The sequence below is a fragment of the Colias eurytheme genome, chromosome 4 (assembly GCF_061535395.1).
Source record: "Colias eurytheme isolate Ceu_HAF_F1 chromosome 4, ilColEury1 Martin Lab GWU primary, whole genome shotgun sequence".
Taxonomy (NCBI): domain Eukaryota; kingdom Metazoa; phylum Arthropoda; class Insecta; order Lepidoptera; family Pieridae; genus Colias; species Colias eurytheme.
In genome coordinates this window covers 11,664,974-11,676,708 of record NC_142983.1, presented here as the reverse complement: position 1 = coordinate 11,676,708, position 11,735 = coordinate 11,664,974, and the positions used below count along the sequence as shown (strand labels likewise).

At 33.1% G+C, this 11,735-nt stretch overlaps 1 long non-coding RNA gene across 2 annotated transcripts; it reads right to left on the bottom strand.

The window, feature by feature from the left end:
• On the bottom strand, positions 1 to 10,873 carry LOC149909244 (uncharacterized). 2 transcript variants are annotated; one of them, XR_016458648.1, is made up of 3 exons: positions 10,824 to 10,873; positions 2,618 to 2,726; positions 1 to 60 (listed from the first exon to the last, which is right to left on the bottom strand). It is a non-coding gene; the product is annotated as an uncharacterized LOC149909244 (long non-coding RNA). The 2 variants fall into 2 exon arrangements; XR_016458647.1 differs by lacking the exon at positions 10,824 to 10,873 and adding an exon at positions 3,712 to 4,334.
• Between the last annotated feature and the right edge of the window lie 862 nt (positions 10,874 to 11,735).

Below are 11,735 nucleotides of genomic sequence, written 5' to 3'. Positions count from 1 at the left end.
CTCATCAGAGAAGAGAGTAGAATATGTGTACTTCTTACAGCGTTAATCAGCTCCGAGTATCTGAAATTAGAAACAATCATAATATTATTTTATTAAGTTTAAATAATACACATAGTATTTAAATGTTTGTTGGTTTAAATGTAGAGTAAAATGTGGTTGTTGAAAATTGATCCTAATTTTACAAAATTCCCCAAATATTCATTTTAGAGATCGGTATGTTTATCTGTTAATCTTTAACCGATTTCAAAAGTACAGGATGGGTCTATATGTGAAAATATTTTTGTTAAATATTTACTTGCTATATTATTATGGAGCTTCGATACAGTATAATCCCACGTAGTTATAGTACATATTATATTAAGTTATACATCTTATACGGCAATTGAAATCAAATCATCAAATGTAATTACAGTGTACAATTAACGAAAGATGTCCGCGTGAAAATATAGTGTTACATAATCAATAAAACAATTGTTTGTGCGAATTGAAACAATTACTAGCTTATAGCTATACCATATAATAAGATTCATTATTTATAATTAAGTCAATTATTTGTAAATGTAACCCGTAACCGGGCACATTGAAAGTGCAATTAATTTAATTATATGATTCATTAAAACAATTTGTTTTTGTTTTAATTGTTATAATACTTGTATTTATCTTGTGGAATGCGATTAAAGCAATGGTTTTCGAAAAATACATAATATAATATCATACTATCGACACATTTATTATTTCAAATATTTATGTATTAAACAGTAGGTAGGTACACTTTTTCGGAGATTCTATAATATTATGTAATCAGCTAATTTCAGTCATTTCTATACTTTACATTTCATGACCATGTTGTAAAAAACAATTATTTTAAAATAGTTTAAAGCTGTTCTATATATTTTCCTTATTAAACTGTAGTAAAATTCTTGTTTCCTTCCTCAGTTTATTTCTTGGAATAAACCGTAGATATCGATAAACCTTGTTATGTACGCAGGTAATCTTTAATTCTATGTTTATTCGAATTGCTATGTAAATATTATAACAATAGAGAACATAACTAGGCGATCTCATATCAGTACTTACTTAAGTGTCAAGTATTTGTATTTAAATAATAATTTATGATAGAAGCCAGACAGCTACATAGAACTTTAATTAAAATCACTTTTATCATGATAAAACTATTATTGGAAACTATTAACAAATATGAAATAGCCCACGTTACAGATATAGGAAAAATCTTAAAAATTATAAACTTTTGTTTTATTACTATGTGCTTAAGCTGAGATATATATATAAATTGAGAGAGTGAATATAAATTAGCCAACTAATTACCTATTTCATTAGATCTTCTTTGAAAATTTGGAAAGCTTGTAAAAGCTCTATAGATTAATGAGAAGGAGTAAGGTGACAAGTACAATATTAATAAATTCCAAATTTGTCGAGCTAAACTCGACCGTGTGAGATATTTCGAATTCATCGAGTTAATTAATATAGTTCAACTTTCATACATGCTAGTCTCCACGCACTAGCTGTTTGACAAAATATTCCTCCACATAAACCAAACAGACCCTACAGAATAACATTCGTATTTCCCTCCTCGAATTCATATAAAAATGTAACTTTATAGTTTTATTAGAATGTAAGTTAGTGCAGTTGCATGCCACAGCGGGACGGACGGCGATGACAAATTTATCCCGCCAACAATAAAATGCGCTCGTAAAAATATTACAACCCCCAACCCCCCGGACCCCCCGGACCCCAGACCTTCGCCCCTCGGGAACCGCGAGAAATAACACACTTTGTCTTACGGAAAATCGCGTTCCACCGTTACATGCGTGCAGAAATTATTTTATTGGATGTGTTTTGTACATAATATTTTTAAACATGAAAATCAAGTATCGATACAGGTTAATTTTACATTAATAATCAATTTCTTTTCTGTAATATTATAGGGTTTCTAAACTCGCTTGCATGCGCTTATTTTTTACTCGTCAAGGAATTGTAATCATAAGGAAGACATCGATATGAGTGGCTACAATTTGCTGAATCTTTGTTTGGAGACATTTAAATCTGTTTGTTTGCTTTTAGTATCCAATAGCTCTATTTATGCCTTATCCACTTATATCTTATTCTTTGAACCAAAATTTCGGCAGCCTTAACTGTAGCGAGCGGTACCCAATCGCGATGGCCGCGGTAAGACCTCATTTAGTGAGATGTGACGCACAAACGATACAACGAGATTGTCTTTACTGTAATGTTACTAAATCCCGATATTTGCTAAAGTATTACTAGTATAACATACAAGATTGAAGGCTAAATCATTCCTATTTCCCTTGTTCAAATTCGGAAAAACTTCAATTCCATTCATAGTATTATTATCTGCCTACACGATATAGAAAGATGTAACATCATGAATTAAGAAAACGTACAATAAATTAAAATGAAGAAATTTTGTAAGCTGTTTTTTCACTTGTTTTTGCGTGATACAGTAACATACTCCCATCAGGATGAATTATCCTCATACATTTTAATTTGATGGGCAAAAAAATAATCAAAATGAAAAGTAACAATGTTATCACAATATATTTTAAATAATCATTTATATTCATTCAAAATACTTTACCTCAAAGGATCTATGGTTTAAATCCTGTAGGCAGTAAAGACATTCCTTTCTTCTTTTTTATTTTTATTTTTTCCCGCCACAATGCGATCTTCTCTAGGATTATCTGCTTCTGGAATATAAAAGATAATATTTCAGGATGATAATACATACACTAAAATTATATTTTGAATTGTCGCTAACACTTATCACAAAATATGTAGAAAATAATAAAAAATTATCCTGTTGGTCTTAGCGTGATGATATATAGGCTATAGCCTATAGCCTTCCTCGATGAAAAAAGAAACTAAAACACAAGCATACAAATCATAAAATGCTCATAGAGACATGAATATTTATATTAGTCGGATAAACGTAACTTTTAAGAAAAATATGACATAAAAGTGTATCCCGGGGTCGGTCCCGGCTCGACCCTCCTGTCTCCTGTCCAAAACAATAAATACAAATAACGCTGATCATGCAAACGTAAAACTTTACCCCACGTCACAGACATGGGGACTTTTATAATATACACACTAATCATAATAATCAGATAGGAAGGAATAAAACGGAAATTATTGTAGTCAGAAGATATCATCTTATGTGATGAGTGAATCACATATGCAAAAGCTTTATTATCACTGTAATGTTATTCTTCTGAATTTGTTGTAAATAGTGGCTGAACATTTTTGATAATCTTTCTGTTTGCTCTTATTAAGGTTATTAATACAATCGATGACTGAAGAAGTAATATAGGTTTTTATGTTTTGTAGGTAAGCAATGGCAGCTTTCCCAAGTTAAATGCTGTGCTATTTCGGTAGCTTCCTGTACGTCTGTTTTACTGTCTGTTTTACTGGACATTTAAATGGTCCAGGCCTAAGTTTTATTGTAGCTTACTATTCATAGTGTGTTGGCAATGAATACCGCGCGGGGATGCCCGCCCTTTACGACCCATATTTATGGCCGCTCGCCTCACGCCGTTTTTTTACGATATACATAAAATGCCACCGTCAAAGATTTACGCGAAATATATTCTGACTAATGCTGATTGTAGACCGCCCTCCCTCCACCCCCACACCCGTCCTGCCTTAGAATTAATGGGATCGAACGAACCTCACCTCATGTAGATTTTATGGCGGTCAATGATTCATTTTTACAGCCTACGCAATTTGTTAGTGTATGATCGAGGAGTGACGTAGGCAAGCGCACCAACGTTGTCAGATATGTCCGTCACAAGCGGGCGATCAATTTATTGATAACGTCATAGGCCAGCGCTAACCGCAAATTGAATTCGGCGGACAATATCGGCGAGCCGTGCTGCGGCAAATGGAAAGCAAACTGCGACCCGAATAAATATTCGCTTTAGCAACAATCGCGTAACTCACACAATTACGTCGAAATGGAAAACTTTAGATAAATAAAATCGGAAGCGCCCGAGGGAGGCTGAGGCTCGGCGAAAAAGCGAACGCAAACAGGCGAGTCCATTCGGTTTATTGACAGGCGACCGGCGAGGGGATTCAAATCCCCGCCCGTCGCGATTTACAATAAATTTCAAGCGGAGAATATGTTTGCAATATGTCGGGGGAGATCGCTTTGGCCTTTACCCCGCTCGGGGCCGAGTAGCAATTTTAAACACTTGCTGCGGAATGTAGTGAGATGTTCACAGCGCCGCGAGGGAGCGGCGACCCGCGGCGCTCCTCGCGGGTGCACGCTATTGGGCTTATATTAGATTTGGCTCGGCCACTTTGGGTTCATATTCCTCGGACAAATATCATACTAGCCCTAACAATTCACTTTACGTGTTGGAATTTTGTAAAACGATTTGCAGTTCATTTTTAGATGTAACATTATCGTTCCCCTTTTTGCGTATCTAGATAATGTAGTTGAACAACGTTCATTTCAATGTTATTATATCAAAATTTACTTTTTACTTATTTAGGCTATACTTTCACAATCAGTTTCTAACAGTAAGTTCTTTACTAAGTAATTTTGAATCTTTTATAATTACTATCAATAAATGTACATATTTTATCTTTATTAATTACTTTACCAAGAAATATAAATTGAATGAAATATATCTTTTCACAACATAATTATTATCATTCCTTTTATGCTTGTATGCCCACCATATACCAGGAGCTTTTATCAGGAGCTTTTTACAAAAAAGTAAGCTTTCTAATCTTTTGCTTTTTGATTTATAATTAAATAGACATCCAAATTATAATAACAAATACTTAACCATTTCAACTTAAGGCCAACTCTAAATGAATACAAACGTAACGCTAAACAAATACAAACAGTATAAAAGTCGCAGATATTGCTCTCCTCATTACGCTCGGGCGAGATTCCGCTCCTTATTTATGAAATAAAAATGAAAACATTTCTGCGGAGCGCTGACGAATGGCCAGACCTCCCCCCTCCCCCCACCACCGGCACCCCCACCCTCCCGGGGGGGGCCGCGACATTATATAATTCACCCACCTTTGAGTGTAGGCGTAGAGGGACTTTAACGATATTTTAAAGTATAATTATAATAGTATAACAATCATATCTGCTTTTATAATTTACTAGAAAGTCAATTTCTACGGAATTGAATAGTTCGATACAAATATGTAGTATAAGGTTTTTTTAAGAAGTTGCTACACGAAAATTTCGTAGCACACTTCGTAGTCAAATTAGTTACGAGAGCGCTACGCTTTCCCAAAATTCATGTAAAACGTCGCTTTTAGTTCGGTCCTGTAGATTTTAAAGTGACCGTTGTTTGTCATACTTGTTTATTTAAACAACTCGAATTAAAGATTAATTATTGCACCATGGGTCAACGACAATTGCTTTTGAAAACTTTTTGCTCTACGAAAACTGTATAATTCCAACAATACATTATAAATTCAATTAATTTTGTGGACGATTTTGTTTCATTTGTAGATAAATAACCGTTTATATTCAAATATAACCTTTCAGGTATTTATAGCATAATATTCTGACACCATAGTTGCTACAGCGATACTCTACATTTACATCATATGCTCACATTTCAGTTGCAGTTTCCTACATTTGCATACTGCAGGAAATACCTAACGCCTAGTAATAGCCATAAATATTGAGAAAATTCAAAGTATACGTGAATATTCTGCAGAGAAGTCGAGGACATCTAACTACAGATGTATCTAAATACCAAATAAAAGTTCATGTAATGTGCGACTGTAGTGGTGTTTAATTTGCGACGGGCGGGCGGGGTTCGCGGGAGGGGGGGGTGGGGGGTGCTCGCTGCAAAGATTTTTCAATTACCAACTTTGTGCCCGAGCTCCAATCTTAGAGTGTAGAGCAATGGATGCACAGAGGATTTAATTTGTTAATATTTTACGATTAATTGTTAAAAATGACTGTATGTATTTCTTAATACCACGCCAAATTCTTTAAATGTTTTAGTGCCTACATTTTAATTAATTTTAGAAAATTTCAAATGAATTACATTAGTTTAATATGCGAAACATCATAATCATAATCATAAATTATCCATATAAAATGATCCGGTTCTCATTAATTCTGTTATTTGTTCATTATAATATGATATACAATTATTTTTACAGATAAATTCACATATGCTTTTATTTAAATCGACGCTGATAAACTTTGATCTACCAAGTCAGCGTTTCGAATTACTTTTCATTCATAAGATATAAATACAAGGTTAGCTTATGTTAACCCAATAGAAATAACCATACCTTTTTCAAATTTTCTTTATTTTTAATTTCTCCTAATACAAACTACTCTGTGCCTCGTGGAATTCTTAATATCAGTGCGCGCTAACTAGGCCCGTATAATATTGGCCAGGCGGAATGCACCCCCGCACCCCGCACCCCCTCACGCCCCCGCACCCCCGCACTCCGTGTCCCTAACACCCTCGACATTCTTGAAACTGTTACTCTTGAGACAATAGCATGTGAATACTTGGCATTATTAGCTTGTAGATGCTTTTGAAATTAAATAATGTGCATTGTGATGTAGGAACGACACGAACAAACACACAAACTCAAAGACTAGATATAAGAGGTTGGATATTTTAAAGCGCCAACAAGGTAGATCTGTATAGTTTTCCCAAAAGAACTCAGGTAGATAATTCGTTACGATTTTTTTATCAAACACGCATGATTTGACATTTAGGGCAGAATTTCCCGATAAACTAAACGTTTATAACGTTAAAAACAGAAATTTCAAATAGTTTCCTATCAATATGTAAATCTTTATCTTCGTCATCCATCCAAATCAGTATGTTTCTTTGCCCAAATTATTTTCATCCAAGAAATTAGAAAAGAATAAATATGACATCAAAATATCTGCTGAAATAAATCTAGGAACGTGACTCCATCTCCCACAGCCAACAAAAGTCTCGTTAATCAACAAACTCGGATATTAAAGTAATATTAAAGTAATAACACTTCACGGGTTTAAATTTTAATGGAGTCATTAATGAGCCATAAACTGCGAGATGGGACTTTACGTGTTATAACTTCACGCTGGCATCCATTTTAAATTTACTTTATAGATACCGCAGCTTTGTTTTCTCTTTTGCAAGATATTGTATTTTTAATTAACATGTAAAATTTTAAAAGCTTAATTTTTTACTATATCCTATTTTTTCAGGATTTGCACATTTAAAATAATTGTATAAGAGTCGTTATAGTTATATATATATGTTTACTCTACAAGTATTAAGTAAGTACTCTCTATAAAATATAAAGTGCTGATTTTTATGTATTCTAAGTTAAATGTTTAATAATATAACGTTTAGGATTAAGAACTTTTAAATGGAACAACATCACTTTATATCTTTTAAACTTAGATTATAGGTGTATAGGTACCTAACACTAATTTCATTTTCTCATATTTCATACATATACAAGTTGAAATAAGACTTCCATTATGTAAATTATAGTATCCTCTATCATATACATAATTGTATTTATTTTTTTATATAATACGAATTTCTCAAAGCATTAGCAAGTAAAAACATGAGTTTAGCGTCACTGGGAGTGCGGGGCCGTGGGGCCATCTCATCAACTTATGCAAATATGGGTAATGTATTCTGTGCGCGTCGGAGGGAGGAGGTATCGATCGCATGCATAATCACCCTCCCGGCCCTCACTAATCACAATGTTTGTTTTGCCTACGTACTGTACGTCTGCATCTGTTACACGGAGCTTTGAGATAAATTGTCGAAATTTTCAGTGATATATGCCTTGATGATAATATTATATGCATATTTCATATGTTGATACGTTTATGAATTATTTCAACTTGTTGTTGATTTTTTTATGAAATATAGTTTTATGAAATTGAAATGATTATTAAAAAAAATCTCAAAATATCTTATGTCGTGTTGATTATTTTGTCAAAATGTGTTTAAAAATATCGTTATCTTTAATTGAGTAACGTAAAGAATAGGTATAAAAGTAACCTAATGTAAGAAAAATTAAAAAAATATATTTTTGGTAGATATTATTGTCTGTATGTTACATTTACAATCTAGTTATATCTTTTTAGTCTAAAAATAGACTAGGTTAAAACCTAACATTCTTTCTTATTCTTAATTATTCTCTTATATTATTTAATACTTAGTAAATATCCCGATTACTCGTAAGTATACAAAACAATGTAGGTACCTACACCTGTCTCATCGATTCCTACATGCAATTCCACTGATTACGTTATTTCATTTAAAATTTCGTTAATGATATTAAAAGAAACAAAAATATTAACATAGAATACTCATAAGGGTAGACGACACACGACTCTCCCCCCCCCTCCCCCCACCCTAACGAGTAACGACCCTCCGTAATTAAGCCTCGAGCGACACTTCACTACTTGATGCCGTAGGTCCGGTCCGACATTCAATGTTGTGCTGTTGAGATTTTAATCCAATGTACGAACAGATCATATATCTAGTATAAATTATAATTATTTACATAATAATGACATAGGTATTTCTTATTTTTGGTCTTGGACCGTTTATTGCTCTATATCTACTTATAAACTTAACTCTAAGGTTAGATTACGTATAATCTATGATTAAAGATTTAAGTAAATAAACGAATATAAATTGAATCGAATTATTGTGGGCTATACCTACTGAAGTTTTATACTTTTGTATTATGAATAGGTTTAAAACTTTAAAAAATTTATAGCCCGAATTACAATTAAAATAATAGTTTAATATAATATTGTTCTCTACTTGTTTACATTTAATAGACTTTCTTTACAATAATGGAATGATTTATCCTAATTTCTATAACGCGTGTGAGTTGTTCTCAATATCTCACTCAAATCACGTGCAAATATTGAATGCATTTTGTAAGCTTTTGTTACGAAAATGAATGCTCATTAAGGAAATGCATCTGAATGCGAGATGCATAAAACATTATACACATTTATTTTAGAATATTAGGAAATTTTATAAAAGTAGGTATACCGAATACATAGTATAATTTTTAACCTTTATAGGTTTATTAAGTAATCTACTTTTTCTTTTAAATACAAGACAAAACACAAACAACCATAAGTCCAATATGTAGTTGGTCTAATCATAATTAACCACATTTACTACCAACACGCATAGCTTTTCACAAAATTTACCAATACATATAAACTTATAAACTTAGGTAGTATCAACCCTCTCCCTCGGTTACGGGGAGGGGGGGTAGCAATTAGCGGGCGGATTACCCGGCGAAATTAACTTTAACCGGGCCTCGCGTATTTCACGAGACAATCCTACGCCATTTCAATTAATAGCAGGTATTTGGTGGAAAGCTGAAATATTTCACAGTTACGTTCTGGCGAACAGGTTTATTGCATTCCGGATTGCAAGCCGAGGGGAAACTTTATAGCGAGAACTTGTACACTATTTGTTTCTTATTTTTTATGTGTAGTTTTTTAAGCTTTATGAAAAAATAATTAATAAGTAGGGATATTTCACACAGCCATCTACTTAAATCAATCCTTCGAGTACTACATTAACAAACTTTAAACTTTGTACATTGTAGAGTTCAAAAAGTTTTTATAAACTTTCTTAAACATTTTAAACTTTTTATTTAAATTAAATTAGATTATAGACAATATTAATAATACTTTTTATTAAATACTTAAGTCATCCTGACTTTATATTATAACAAGGTAGATAAATATTACGTGGATGTGGTTGGAATTTTTTTTTATATATATGTTTACAGACCAATATTAAATAATTTGACTAAATTATTTATTTCTGTAACAAATATTTTATTGCCGGGAAATTAAGAAACTTTAAAAAAACGTCTACCCTTACAATGGAAAACACACCGCCCATAAACAATAGCTACATTAGTCGTAGCTTTTCCAAAAGAAAAAGATTTTTCAAGTTAAGGTTATTCTTATCCCCATCGAAGGGTCGTGCATTATCCCGCTCAACGCTTCGTTATACTTTATCGACATTTCTTTGTTTCAACTTTCGTTTAAATTATGAAGAGTATCGTTTAAAAGACAATCGTAGTCTCCATTCGCGTCGCCATTATTCAGGAGCGAGCTAAATTGCATAGACAAGACAATAGCTCCAGTATCTCGCGTATCATAAAGGGGTTTCGCGAATACAATCAGCACGCAAACCAACACTATGTACTTTAATACATGGTCACAAGGTCGAATATCCCGTAAGTTTGAAGGTAGCCGTGTGGGACGAGGGAGAGTACCCTAGTGCAACCCGTCGCCATGGCAACCGCCCCCGCCTAATCAATTGCAGAAATATGTACGAACCATTACCAGTTTATCTCGACCCCTGTCAACCCCCGCAAGTCTCAAATTTGAGACGCGATCGGGGAAACAGAATGGACGAGGAGGGCTCTAGTTATTTCGGTCAGTTGAAAGCCCAACGACATTACACACACGAGAAGCGAAGAAAAGATGTACGATACAGTCGAGTTTAGTTTACAGGTTTTTAAATGTTATTACTTTAATAGCGTTTGACGGAGGTTATGTTCATTTGAAGATCGTGTCCGCTGGTTTTATAGAATTTATTGTTGGTGCACATTTTTACATAGAGTTGCAAAAGTTTTTGTATTAGCTACAGTGTTATCTGTTGTATCTGCTTAATACGAAAATACGTTGTAACATGCAGCCTTAGAAATATAGTATACTCAAAAAAAGGTTTAACTCTTAAGAGCTACCAAACATTTTTTTTATTATTACCTTGTCAACTTACATTCAAAAGATTTGTCATTTTGGATTCTCTCGTCTCTTGTTTCTACTCGTTGTACTTGATGTTTCTGTGGTACTTTTGGTTGTTATCAAGATCAGCATTCAATCTGAAATCACATTACGTTAATTTTTACTAAAATGTCTTATCTCATTAAAGTTACTGTCGAAACAATGTACATAATGTAAATTTAAACAGTCTTACATTTAAGCTAGTTTTATAGACCGAATAAATAATATGGACAATAATTGTTAACCGCTACAAAAAAGTGGTATATTGGTTTTTATAGTGAATTATAAAAAGCTCCCAGTGTTGTAAAATACTACATTTCTTAATAAATAAATGAACTAAACTTTTGATTTGAACGGTATATACCTTGGAAAATAATAACAAATAATAGTAAAATGTAATTTGTACTTAGATAGAAACGAACCCTGTTTGACGATTCCGCCTTTTTAACATTGTTAGGACCCTTCTCAAAGGTAAGTAAAAATAGATCCTAATGAATAATTCCTAAAGTTCACCAGTTCAATACCTTACCTATTATCCCATTCCTTTATATATTACTGACTCATAATAAGAAAAACAAATAATATATTGAGATATACATACAGTGAAACTTGGTTAAGTGGGACCTGGATAAGTGAGAAATCTCCATAACTGGAACTCATGCTGAGGTCCCAACACTTTGGCACTGAATTACCTCTGTTAGTGGGACGAGGTAAACCTCGATATCTGGGATTTGTTCTTTCGATTTATCATCATAGTTACCTCTATAACTGAGACAGCGAGTAAATTTTATATGCATAAACCTCTGTAACTGAGATAAAATTGTTTGTTTAGTCATTCTTATTCTACCCACTAATTCCGCACGTAATTCCAAGTACGTAAGTACACATTTTGAGCTTCAATTACCTT